This window comes from Elephas maximus, chromosome 1 (genome assembly GCF_024166365.1).
Source record: "Elephas maximus indicus isolate mEleMax1 chromosome 1, mEleMax1 primary haplotype, whole genome shotgun sequence".
Lineage (NCBI taxonomy): Eukaryota > Metazoa > Chordata > Mammalia > Proboscidea > Elephantidae > Elephas > Elephas maximus.
This window is the reverse complement of record NC_064819.1, coordinates 79,076,204-79,089,237: the sequence shown is the minus strand read 5'-3', so window position 1 is coordinate 79,089,237 and position 13,034 is coordinate 79,076,204. Positions and strand designations below refer to the sequence as shown.

Here is a 13,034-nt window from a genome sequence, read left to right as displayed (position 1 = left end):
ATTTTTGAACCATTCTTGCATCTTGTTCATGACATATTCTTTTGAAATGCTGCTGGATTTCTTTTGGCAATATTTATATTTTTTGTGTCTGGATTCATGAGTGGAATTTGTGTAGTATAATATTGTCTAGTCTTTGCCAGATTTTGATTACAATGTTATGCTCATTTTGAATATATTTTGTAAGTTTTTCTATGCTGTGATAATTATTTAAGGTTTAGTTGAAATCCCCTATGGAACATTTGGGTCTGGTTCTTTCTGGATGTTAGTTATTTAAAAATTTTATTTATTTTATAGAAATAAATCTGTTTAGATTTTATATTTTCTCTACGGTCAATTTTGATAGCTATATTTTCCTGGAAAATTACCCCGTTGCTTAGATTTCAAAAATTTATTTGCACAGATACAACTGAAATAGTTTAGTCTTCTGTTTTTTTTTTTTTTCTTTCACAATTGATATTTTATTGGTTGTTTTGAGGATCAGTATAGAGACATTATGAACAATTTGTACACAATTCTTTTTTTTTTTTTTTACTTTTTTAAATAGTAAGTGTTGATTTTATTCAAGAGGAAAATAAAAATAAAGTTACTGGAAAAAAAGTTTTGTAATTCAAAAATCACTTGCATCCCTTCCAAGTCTCATCATTCTCTTCCCTTCTCTCCACTTGCCTCTTCTTCCACAGGCACAGTGGGCTGCTGACTGTGGGCCTCCTTCACAAGTCTCTCAAGACTATCTTCCAGACCAAGATCTCGACCTGATCCCATCCCCAGGCCTCTAGTACCTCCACTCCACCTTCATCCAAACAGCCAAACAAAAGGCAACAGCTCTTATGGTGCTGTGTTCTTCATCATGCAAAGTGCAAGGGCGATTTCTGGGTGTGTGATGGAAGAGCAGGTGGGCCATTAGTCAGTTCCTCCCACAAATCCTAACAGTACACTACAAACAATCTGATAGCCGGGCACCGAGGTTAGGGAGTGAACTGGACGGACATCCTCTTCCCTCAGCGATCCAGGCTACTTGTTTGACATGATCCTTACGAATTTGTCAAATCATTCCTTAAGGTGTCAGTTTTTCAGCATTGTAAGGATGGGACAGAATTTTACTTTTTTTTTCTTTCAGTTTCAGTTTTTCTAATTTGCTCTTTTATTTGTTTTTCTTTATAATTTTTATTCTTTTTTTAAATAATTTTTATTGTGCTTTAAGTGAAAATTTACAAATCAAGTCAGTCTGTCACATATAAGCTTATATTCACCTTACTCCATACTCCCACTTACTCCCCCTAATGAGTCAGCCCGCTCCCTCCTTCCAGTCTCTCCTTTCCTGACTGTTTTGCCAGTTTCTAAGCCTCTCTACCCTCCCATCTCCCCTCCAGACAGGAGATGCCAACACAGTCTCAAGTGTCCACCTGATACAAGTAGCTCACTCTTCATCAGCATCTCTCTCCAACCCATTGTCCAGTCCCTTCCATGTCTGATGAGTTGTCTTCGGGAATGGTTCCTGTCCTGGGCCAACAGAAGGTTTGGAGACCATGACCGCCGGGATTCCTCTAGTCTCAGTCAGACCATTAAGTCTGGTCTTTTTATGAGAATTTGGGTTCTGCATCCCACTGTTCTCCTGCTCCCTCAGGGGTTCTCTGTTTTGCTCCCTGTCAGGGCAGTCATCAGTTGTGGCTGGCCACCATCTAGGTCTTCTGGTCTCAGGATGATGTAAGTCTCTGGTTCATGTGGCCCTTTCTGTCTCTTGGGCTCATAGTTATTGTGTGACCTTGGTGTTCTTCATTCTCCTTTGATCCAGGTGGGCTGAGACCAGTTGATACAACTTAGACGGCCGTTTGTTAACATTTAAGACCCCAGACGCCACATTTCACAGTGGGATGCAGAATGTTTTCATAATAGAATTATTTTGCCAATTGACTTAGAAGTCCCCTTAAGCCATAGTCCCCAAACCCCTGCCCTTGCTCTGCCGACCTTCGAAGCACTCATTTTATCCCGGAAACTTCTTTGCTTTTGGTCCAGTTCAGTTGAGCTGACCTTCCGTGTATTGAGTATTGTCCTTCCCTTAACCTAATCTTTATCTAATCAGTAAATAACCCTCTCCCACCCTCCCTCCCTCCCCTCCTCGTAACCACAAAAGTGTGTGTGCTTCTCAGCTTACACTATTTCTCAAGATCTTATAATAGTGGTCTTATACAATATTTGTCCTTTTGCATCTGACTAATTTCACTCAACATAATGCCTTCCAGGTTCCTCCATGTTATGAAATGTTTCACAGATTCGTCACTGTTCTTTATCGATCCGTAGTATTCCACTGTGTGAATATACCACAATTTATTCAACCATTCATCTGTTGCTGGACACCTTGGTTGCTTCCAGCTTTTTGCTATTGTAAACAGAGCTGCAATAAACATAGGTGTGCATATATCTGATCGTGTAAAGGCTCTTATTTCTCTAGGGTATATTCTGAGGAATGGGATTTCTTTTTACGGTAGTTCTATTTCTAACTTTTAAGGAAACGCCAGATAGATTTCCAAAGTGGTTGTACCATTTGACATTCCCACCAGCAGTGTATAAGAGTTCCAATCTCTCCACAGCCTCTCCAACATTTATTATTTTGTGTTTTTTGGATTAATGCCAGCCTTGTTGGAGTGAGATGGAATCTCATCGTAGTTTTACTTAGCATTTCTCTACTGGCTGATGATCGAGAGCATTTTCTCATGTATCTGTTAGCTGCCTGAATATCTTCTTTAGTGAAGTGCGTGTTCATATCTTTTGCCCACTTCTTCACTGGGTTGTTTGTCTTTTTGTGGTTGAGTTTTAACAGAATCATATAGATTTTAGAGATCAGGCGCTGGTCGGAGATGTCATAGCTGAAAACTTTTTCCCAATCTGTAGGTGGTCTTTTTACTCTTTTGGTGAAGTCTTTAGATGAGCATAGGTGTTTGATTTTTAGGAGTTCCCAGTTATCTGGTTTCTCTTTGTCATTTTTGGTAATGTTTTGTATTCTGTTTATGCCTTGTATTAGGGCTCCTAAGGTTGCCCCTATTTTTTCTTCCATGATCTTTATCGTTTTAGTCTTTATGTTTAGGTCTTTGATCCACTTGGAGTTAGTTTTTGTGCATGGTGTGAGGTATGGGTCCTGTTTCATGTTTTTGCAAATGGATATCCAGTTATGCCAGCACCATTTGTTAAAAAGACTATCTTTTCCCCAATTAACTGACACTGGGCCTTTGTCAAATATCAGCTGCTCATATGTGGATGGATTTATATCTGGGTTCTCAGTTCTGTTCCGTTGGTCTATGTGCCTGTTGTTGTACCAGTACCAGGCTCTTTTGACTACTCTGGCTGTATAATATGTTCTAAAATCAGGTAGAGTGAGGCCTCCCACTTTCTTCTTCTTTTTCAGTAATGCTTTACTTATCCGAGGCTTCTTTCTCTTCCATATGAAGTTGGTGATTTGTTTCTCCATCACATTAAAAAATGTCATTGGAATTTGGATTGGAAGTGCATTGTATGTATAGATGGCTTTTGGTAGAATAGATATTTTTACTATGTTAAGTCTTCCTATATGTTTTTCCACTTATGTAGGTCCTTTTAATTTCTCGCACTAGTACTTTGTAGTTTTCTTTGTATAGGTCTTTTACATCTTTGGTATGATTTATTCCTAAGTATTTTATCTTCTTGGGGGCTACTGTGAATGGTATTGATTTGGTTATTTCCTCTTCGATGTTCTTTTTGTTGATGTAGAGGAATCCAAGTGATTTTTGCATGTTTATTTTATAACCTGAGACTCTGCCAAACTCTTCTCTTAGTTTCAGTAGTTTTCTGGAGGATTCCTTAGGGTTTTCTGTGTATAAGATCATGTCATCTGCAAATAGAGATAATTTTACTTCCTCCTTGCCAATCCGGATACCCTTTATTTCTTTGTCTAGCCTAATTGCTCTGGCTAGGACCTCTACCACAATGTTGAATAAGAGCAGTGATAAAGGGCATCCTTGTGTGTTTCCCGTTCTCAAGGGAAATGCTTTCAGGTTCTCTCCATTTAGAGTGATGTTGGCTGTTGGCTTTGCATAGATGCCCTTTATTATGTTGAGGAATTTTCCATCAATTCCTATTTTGGTGAGAGTTTTTATCATAAATGGGTGTTGGACTTTGTCAAATGCCTTTTCTGCATCAATTGATAAGATCATGTGGTTTTTGTCTTTTGTTTTATTTATATGGTGAATTACATTAATGGTTTTTCTAATACAGCCTTGCATGCCTGGTATGAATCCCACTTGGTCATGGCGGATTATTTTTTTGATATGTTGTTGAATTCTATTGGCTAGAATTTTGTTGAGGATTTTTGCATCCATGTTCATCAGGGATATAGGTCTGTAATTTTCTTTTTTTGTGATGTTCTTTACCTGGTTTTGGTATCAGGGAGATGGTGGCTTCATAGAATGAGTTGGGTAGTATTCCATCATTTTCTATGCTTTGAAATACCTTGAGTAGTAGTGGTGTTAACTCTTCTCTGAAAGTTTGGTAGAACTCTGCAGTAAAGCCATGCGGGCCAGGGCTTTTTTTTGTTGGGAGTTTTTTGATTACCGTTTAAATCTCTTTTTTTTGTTATGCGTCTTTTTAGTTGTTCTACTTCTGATTGTGTTAGTTTAGGTAGGTAGTGTTTTTCCAGGAATTCATCCATTTCTTCTAGGTTTGCAAATTTGTTAGAGTACAATTTTTCATAATAATCTGATATGATTCTTTTAATTTCAGTTGGGTCGGTTGTGATGTGGCCCATCTCGTTTCTTATTCGGGTTATTTGTTTCCTTTCCTGTATTTCTTTAGTCAGTCTGGCCAATGGTTTATCAATTTTGTTAATTTTTTCAAAGAACCAGCTTTTGGCTTTGTTAATTCTTTCAATTGTTTTTCTGTTCTCTAATTCCTTTAGTTCAGCTCTAATTTTTATTATTTCTTTTCTTCTGGTGCCTGATGGATTCTTTTGTTGCTCATTTTCTATTTGCTCAAGTTGTAGGGACAGTTCTCTGATTTTGGCTTTTTCTTCTTTTTGTATGTGCACACTTATCGATATAAATTGACCTCTGAGCACTGCTTTTGCTGTGTCCCAGAGGTTTTGATAGGAAGTATTTTCATCCTCCTTCCATTCTATGAATTTCTTTATTCCCTCCTGAATGTCTTCTATAACCCAGTCTTTTTTCAGGAGGGTATGGTTCAGTTTCCACATATTTGATTTCTTTTCCCTAATTTTTCTGTTATTGATTTCCACTTTTACGGCCTTGTGGTCTGAGAAGATACTTTGTGATATTTCGATGTTTTGGACTCTGCAAAGGTTTGTTTTATGACCTAATATGTGGTCTATTCTAGAGAATGTTCCATGTGAGCTAGAAAAAAAAGTATACTTCGCAGCTCTTGGGTGGAGTGTTCTGTATAGGTCTATGAGGTCAAGTTGGTTGATTGTAGCAATTAGGTCTTCCTTGTCTCTATTGAGCTTCTTACTGGAAGTCCTGTCCTTCTCCGAAAGTGGTGTGTTGAAGTCTCCTACTATAATTGTGGAGGTGTCTATCTCACTTTTCAGTCCTGTTCAAGTTTGTTTTATGTATCTTGTAGCCCTGTCATTGGGTGCATAAATATTTAATATGGTTATATCTTCCTGGTCAATTGTCCCTTTTATCATTATATAGTGTCCTTCTTTATCCTTTGTGGTGGATTTAAGTTTAAAGTCTATTTTGTCAGAAATTAATATTGCTACTCCTGCTCTTTTTTGCTTGTTGTTTGCTTGATATATTTTTTTCCATCCTTTGAGTTTTAGTTTGTTTGTGTCTCTAAGTCTAAGATGTGTCTCTTGTAAGCAGCATATAGATGGATCTTGTTTCTTTATCCAGTCTGAGACTCTCTGTTTCTTTATCGGTGCATTTAGTCCATTTACATTCAGCGTAATTATAGATAAGTATATGTTTTTTTTGTTGTTTTTTTTATATGTTTAGTGCTGTCATTTTGATGCCTTTTTGTGTGTGTTGTTGACATTTTTCCACTTACATTTTTGTACTGAGACGTTTTTCTTTGTAAATTGTGTGTTCCTCATTTTCATAGTATTTGACTTTATGTTTGCTGAGTCATTATGTTTTTCTTGGTTTTTATTTTGAGTTATGGAGTTGTTATACCTCTTTGAGGTTACCTTAATATTTACCCCTATTTTTCTAAGTAAACACCTAACTTGTATTGTCCTATATCGCCTTGTTTCCCTCTCCATATGGCAGTTCTGTGCCCTCCTATTTAGTCCCTCTTTTTGATTATTGTGATCTTTTACATATTGACTTCAATGATTCCCTCTTTTGAGCTTTTTTTTCTTTTTAAAACTAATCTTAATTTGTTTTTGTGATTTCTCTATTTGAGTTGATATCCGGATGTTCTGTTCTGTGACCTTGTGTTTTGCTGGTATTTGATATTATTGGTTTTCTGACCAAACAATTTTCTTTAGTATTTCTTGTAGCTTTGGTTTGGTTTTTGCAAATTCTCTAAGCTTGTGTTTATCTGTAAATGTTTTAATTTCACCTTCATATTTGAGAGAGCGTTTTGCTGAATATATGATCCTTGGCTGGCAGTTTTTCTCCTTCAGTGCTCTGTATATGTCATCCCATTACCTTCTTGACTGCATGGTTTCTGCTGAGTAGTCTGAACTTATTGTTATTGATTCTCCTTTGTAAGAGACCTTTCTTTTATCCCTGGCTGGTTTTAAAATTTTCTCTTTATCTTTGGTTTTGGCAAGTTTGATGATAATATGTCTTGGTGATTTTCTTTTTGAATCAATCTTAAATGAGGTTCAATGAGCATCTTGGATAGATATCTTTTCATCTTTCATGATGTCAGGGAAGTTTTCTGCCAACAGATCTTCAACTATTCTCTGTGTATTTTCTGTTATCCCTCCCTGTTCTGGGATTTCAATCACACGCAAGTTATTCTTCTTGATAGAGTCCCACATGATTCTTAGGGTTTCTTCATTTTTTTTTTATTCTTTTATCTGATTTTTCCTCAGCTATATTGGCGTCAATTCCCTTGTCCTCCAGATCCCCCACTCTGCATTCCAATTGCTCGAGTCTGCTCCTCTAACTTCCTATTGAGTTGTCTAATTCCGTAATTTTATTGTTAAATCTTTTGGATTTCTGAATGCTGTCTCTCTTTGGATTCTTGCGGCTTATTAATTTTTCCACTATGTTCTTGAATAATCTTTTTGAGTTCTTCAACTGCTTTATCAGTGTGTTCCTTGGCTTTTTCTGCAGATTGCCTTATTTCATTTCTGAGGTCATCCCTGATGTCTTCAAGCATTCTGTAAATTAGTTTTTTATATTCTGCATTTGGCAATTCCAGGATTGTATCTTCATTTGGGAAAGATTTTGATTCTTTAATTTGGGGAGTTGTAGAAGCAATCATGGTCTGCTTCTTTATGTGGTTTGATATCGACTGCTGTCTCCGAGCCATCTCTAAGATATTGTAGTGATTTATTCTATATTTGCTCACTGAGTCTTATCTTGTTTTGTTTTCTTTCAATATACATAGATGGGCTACTAGATTGTGCTGTCTTGATTGTTGTAGCCCTTGAATCACTTTTGTCCTATTACCAGCGGGTTTGGGCTGTTACCAGATATATAAGCCTAAGAGTCCATTCACTATTCTTGAGTAGAATCTGATTTTGGGTCATCAAGTGTGTGGTGCAGACTGTCACCTATCCACCTAGAGAAGTAGTGGTGATAGCTGTGTGCACCAGATTCTAGTAGCAGCAGGGGTTCACCCTCCAGGGGGGGCAGGATGCTGACAGGCTTCCCCCAAGTGCCAGTGAAGTAGGTGTGTCTCTATTCCTAAAGCACTTTGGTGGGTGGGCTCTGCAGCTGTACCTTAGGCCCCCAATGCAAGTAACTCTACAGACTGGTGGGTGTCACCCTCCTTAGCCCATTAAGGCAGGAAGCTAGGTGGTCTGGGGAGAGCTTCAGCCCTCAGTTCCCTGTTGTGGGTCAGTGAGGGCTTTGTTGAGTACGCAGAGATATCAGACCTGGGAAACTTGTCTTTCCAGTAATCCGCTAAAACTATTACAGTCAGATCCCTATCAGAATGGCCTTTGCATTATAATAGCCACCTTGTTCCCTGTAGGGATGAAAGCCCAAGACTGTGGATCACATATGTTTGGCTGGAGCTGGTTCTGTGTTTTTAGTCCAATTAGGAAAGGATTTTTGGTCCCTGGGTTTTTTGTAGCTGCTTCTCTCAAGCCAGGAGAATGGGTTAGGAAAAGACCAAAAACAAAAAAAGAAAAAAGAGAAAGAAAAACTGCAGCGCACTTCACTCTCTGGTTCAGGAAATTCCAATGTTAATGAAGCCGCCTGGGAAGGGGAGGGGAGGGTTCATATAAATAGGAGAGAGTAGCACCCCAGAATATAGACAAAGTTACTTATCTTGCTTGGGATGACTGTTTTATCTGAGATTCCCGAGGGACATGTTGACTCTGTGCTCTGGCTGGGTAGAGATTGCCCCCGAGGGTCAGGCCCGTGTCCTGTGCTTATGGTGTCTCAGAAGCTGCAGTCAGTTCCTCCGCTCCCAGTCCAAAACCCAGCGCCAAGGTTCCCCGGCTGGGACACCACACTCAAGGCTCCAAAACCAGTCGCTGCCTCCCGGTGACTTCTCCTCCTGTCAGCCGCATCGCTGTGCTGCCTGCATGTGCTGACTGGGTTTCCACCGAGGTCACTTTTGGGGGCTAGGGCTGCGTCCCATGTTTGTGCCGTCTCAGGCTGCCGTGCTCAACTCCCCTGCGCCCAGTCCAAAGCCCGGCAGCAAGGTTTCCTGACTGGGACGCTGGCTCCAGGCTCCGAAAACAGTCGCTGCTTCCCCATGGTTGTTCGTTCTCAGTCTCTGTCATGCAAGTCAACTCTTTAGATCTGTGTTTGATGGTCAGGGTTCATAGATTGTCATGTATGTGATCGATTCACTTGTTTTTTCGAGTCTTTCTTGCAAGAAGGATCCGAGGTAACTTCTACCTAGTCAACCATCTTTGTCCCGCCTCCCACTACTGCACAATTCTTAATGTACGTACCAAAAATCTAAAAAGTCATGTAGCTATAATTCTTCTCTAAATTCCAGTGACTTTACAGTTTTAAATTTGTAGGCAAAATTTCCTTTAAGAGGATACTGAGGACCAATATCTTCAAATGTTGATAAGCTTTTACATCATAAGTTCCTGTAATTCACAATTTATTATCACACACACTACACACTCAGATGTTCAACCTTTCACAGGACATAACAAAGTTATTCGGAAAACTGGACTACCTCGATTAAAGATGCTACAGAATGCACACAGTTCTAACAGGGAGAGCCAAGATGAGGGAGTCGTTTTCTTCAAGAAACAATTCTTCTAAAAAACTACATGGAAGTAAAAGTAATTTTAAATGTTCAAATCATATAAATGCATGACTGAGACTCCAAATTGCCATTAAGTATGCTTTGTATTATGGGATATAAAAACTTCTTCTCCCCCTTAACACCTATGGGACGTTCCATTGACTTCCAAGACAGTCAAAGCCTCCCATAATTCAACATCTCACTATGTTTCTGGTTGTACCAAAAAATAAACAACCAGCAGATGATTTCACCTCTTAAAAAAAGTGTTCAGACTTAAAAAACGGGATGAGGTGGGATTTCCTCCTTCTTAAAAATGAAATGTTTCTAGAGCTACTTAAAAACTTGTGTTTACAAAATGGGTGATAAAAATATTCCTCTGGATTGTACAAGAAGGGAGATACAAGGACCACTGATAAAACATGATAGACATTAATCAGACTTGGCTTCTTTCTCTCCTGCTTCATCAGAGGCTGGACTCTCCTCGTTTTTATTTTCTCCATTTTATGTAGGGAAATCATTAGTTTCTTGATTAGTCTCTTCAGCCTGTTTTCCCTTTGCTTCCCTTTCCCCTTTTGTTTGCTCTTTTTTGTCTGATTTATCCCTTCCTGCTGCCTTTTTTGTCTTTGTTTCCACTTTTGCTGGGGCAGGTTCAGCTAACCTTCCTGATCTCCTCTTGGTCTCCTCCTTCACCGCCTCTTAGGCGGAGCTGACCTTCCTCTTGCGTATCTTGGCTGTGGGGTAGGCGCTTGCCGGGTGTCTTCAGACAACAGAGGGCAGAGAGCCACCTCGAAGTTGGGCTGCCTGGTCGCTGGAGCTCCACTGCCATCCAGTTAGTTTTTTTTTTTTTCCAGTTAGTGTTATGTTTCTTTAAATTGCCTCTGTTTCTCTAGAGATTTCTTCTAATCATTTCTTATTTTTTATATTTGTGAATTATCCTTTTTTGTTAATTAGGTTGGCAGTGCTTTCTTAATTTTTTTTAATATCCCACCCAGATTTATTTATAAATTCTATTTTTTTTTTGTTTTGTAATTTATTAATTTCTGCTTTAATCTCAGTTTATTTTGTATTACTTCAGTTTACTTTGTTGACTTTCCTTACTTTTTAGTTTGGTCATTAATTAGATTTATCTATGTTTCATGAGAATCTCTGGTGGCTCAGCAGTTAAGAGCTCCCTGCCAACCAAAAGGTGGTCAGTTCAATCCACCAGCTGCTCCTTGGAAACCCTATGGGAGCAGTTCTATTCTGTCCTATAGGTCTCTATGAATTGGGATCACTGGCAACAGGTTCGGTTTCTTTTTTTGATCTGTGTTTCATATATACATTTATGGCTAAGAATTTTCCTCTGCACACTGCTTTAGCTGTTCCCATGCTTTCTCATATGTAGTGATTTGATTGTCATCATTTTCTAGAGATTCTGAAATGTTTATATTTTCTCCTTGAGTCAAGAGTTATTTAAGAGAGAATTAAAAACATTTCAAGTGGAGGGCCTTTTTGTTACTGCATGCATTGTTAATTTTTTTTTTTTTTTTTTGGTAGTACATTCACAGAATGTTCTCTAATTGCCTTATTATAGGTGGTGTTGCATACTCTGAGGTGAATTTTGACATGCAGGATGATTTTAAGGGGCAATTTTGGGTTTGAGCCTGTGCGGAAGTAAAGGCTGAAGAAGCTGGGCTGTGATGCAATCACAACAAAAGCTTTAGCTACTCCCATGGAACTAAGATGGCCCTTCAGAGTATTCCTGAGTTGGGTCATGGGTATTGCGCCTTCATATCCCCTTGGGGCTGGTCGTTGAATTCATTTTGGTCCTAGGGATGAGTTATGACTTTAGGCCAGGCTGCTGTTTTCAGTTGAGGACAATTTCTTGAGAGGGCTGACAGTGAGGTCTGTCAGACAGGGTTATCAGCTGGCAGTACTGACAGCAGCTGGAAGAATGAGCCCTTCAGTACTGAAAGAGGATCTGGGAAGCACAGCATGGTGTTCTGTATAGGTGAACATTTGAGATGTTTTCTTTCTCAATCTTCCTTGTGCTTAGGGTAAGGGCATGTGCTCTATGCTGGACATTCAGATATGGCCACCTTGCAATTTGAATCAAGGGTCAGTGATACAAAGAGCTAGTGGCAGTGGAAAAGATCTCTGGTGGTGGTGGCAATCGCAGAAATGTCCAGTTTATGAGTTAGCAGTGGCAATAGGCTAGTATAGGCATCCACTATCCAGGGCAGGTAGCACGAGTGTGGTAAGCAGTCAACCTCAGATGGTTCTAAGTATGTCGTTGGGGCTGTGGTCTGGTCATGGGTCTCTGAGTGTGGTTCTCTAGCAATTTTCTGACCTACCCAATATCCTCATTATATTCCATTTCTCCTTAATAACACAGCATTGATTTCTGATGTTTGCAAGTAAGATGTCTGACATACAAAGATCTTTCAAGAAACAGGAAATTGGGATCTGATATAGTCCTTACATGGTCCAACAAATTTTTCTTATATCTCTCTTCAGAGAAAAAAAAAAACACAAATGCAATTTCTAGAAGGGCTCCCCATCATAAAGAAGCAAATTAATATTTATACTGAAATGCTGTTTTTTCTCTGTCTCTTTATCTCTGTGTTCTTATCTATTTCTGCATGTTATTATAACCCACTGCCATCAAGTCGATTCCAACTCATAGTGACCCTGTAGGACAGGGTAGGACTGCCCCATAGAGTTTCCAAGGAGCGCCTGGCGGATTCAAACTGCCAACCTCTTGGTTAGCAGCCATAGCACTTAACCACTACACCACCAGTGTTTCCGTTAATTATTGTAGGACATGAAAAAAAGTTTTTTTCCAAGTTTGAAAAAATATTTGGGGTGATATGACTTAAAATATGGAATATAACGACATATGGAAAATTGCACTTTGCAGGACTCTAAGGGAACATTGCAGATGTAAAAAACAACCAGTTAAGTCAAATATGGATTCTCAGTCAAAACTCACAAAGACATATGCTTTTAATTGCAGGTGTGGTTCTTCCCATATAGCTGAGTCTATGCATGTTTCAGAGTGAATAACAATACCCAAAATGCACTGCCATGGAGTCAATTCTGACTCTTAGTGACCCTAAAGGACAGAGTAGAGCTGCCACACAGGGTTTCTGAGGCTGTAACTCTCTACAAAAGCAGACTGTCATATCTTTCTCCCGTAGATTGGCTGGTGAGTTCAAACCACCAACCTTTTGGTTAGCAGTTGAGCATTTAACCACTGTGCCACCAGGGCTCCTTGAATAACAATACAGATTTTTTAATTTTAATAGCCTCTCAGACAATTCTTTGTAAACCAGTATGAGGATTTAGATAGACATAACTTTAGAGATAGATATGTACAGAGACATAGATATAGATTTACTTTTTACACAGGAGAAAAACAGACAGGTTATAGGAAATGCAAACAACGTAACTATAAAACATGAATAAATGTAAAACATCAGGGTGAGGAATAACTAACTATCCATACTCTCACCAGTCCCTAATACAGACCATCCATTCCATTCAGATTAAGTTTTTTCAATATATGCCATGCTCCTTTTTACCTACAAAGCTTCCTCATGTGTTTGTTCTCTTCATTCCTATGTAAAACTCATTCCTCATTCAAGAGCCAGATTAAATGCTGTCTTTTCCTTGAA

The 13,034-nt window shown here is 38.9% G+C and overlaps 1 pseudogene; it reads right to left on the bottom strand.

Moving 5' to 3' along the window:
- Positions 1-9,807: 9,807 nt before the first annotated feature.
- LOC126061277 (non-histone chromosomal protein HMG-14-like) lies at positions 9,808-11,734 on the bottom strand (annotated as a pseudogene).
- Between the last annotated feature and the right edge of the window lie 1,300 nt (positions 11,735-13,034).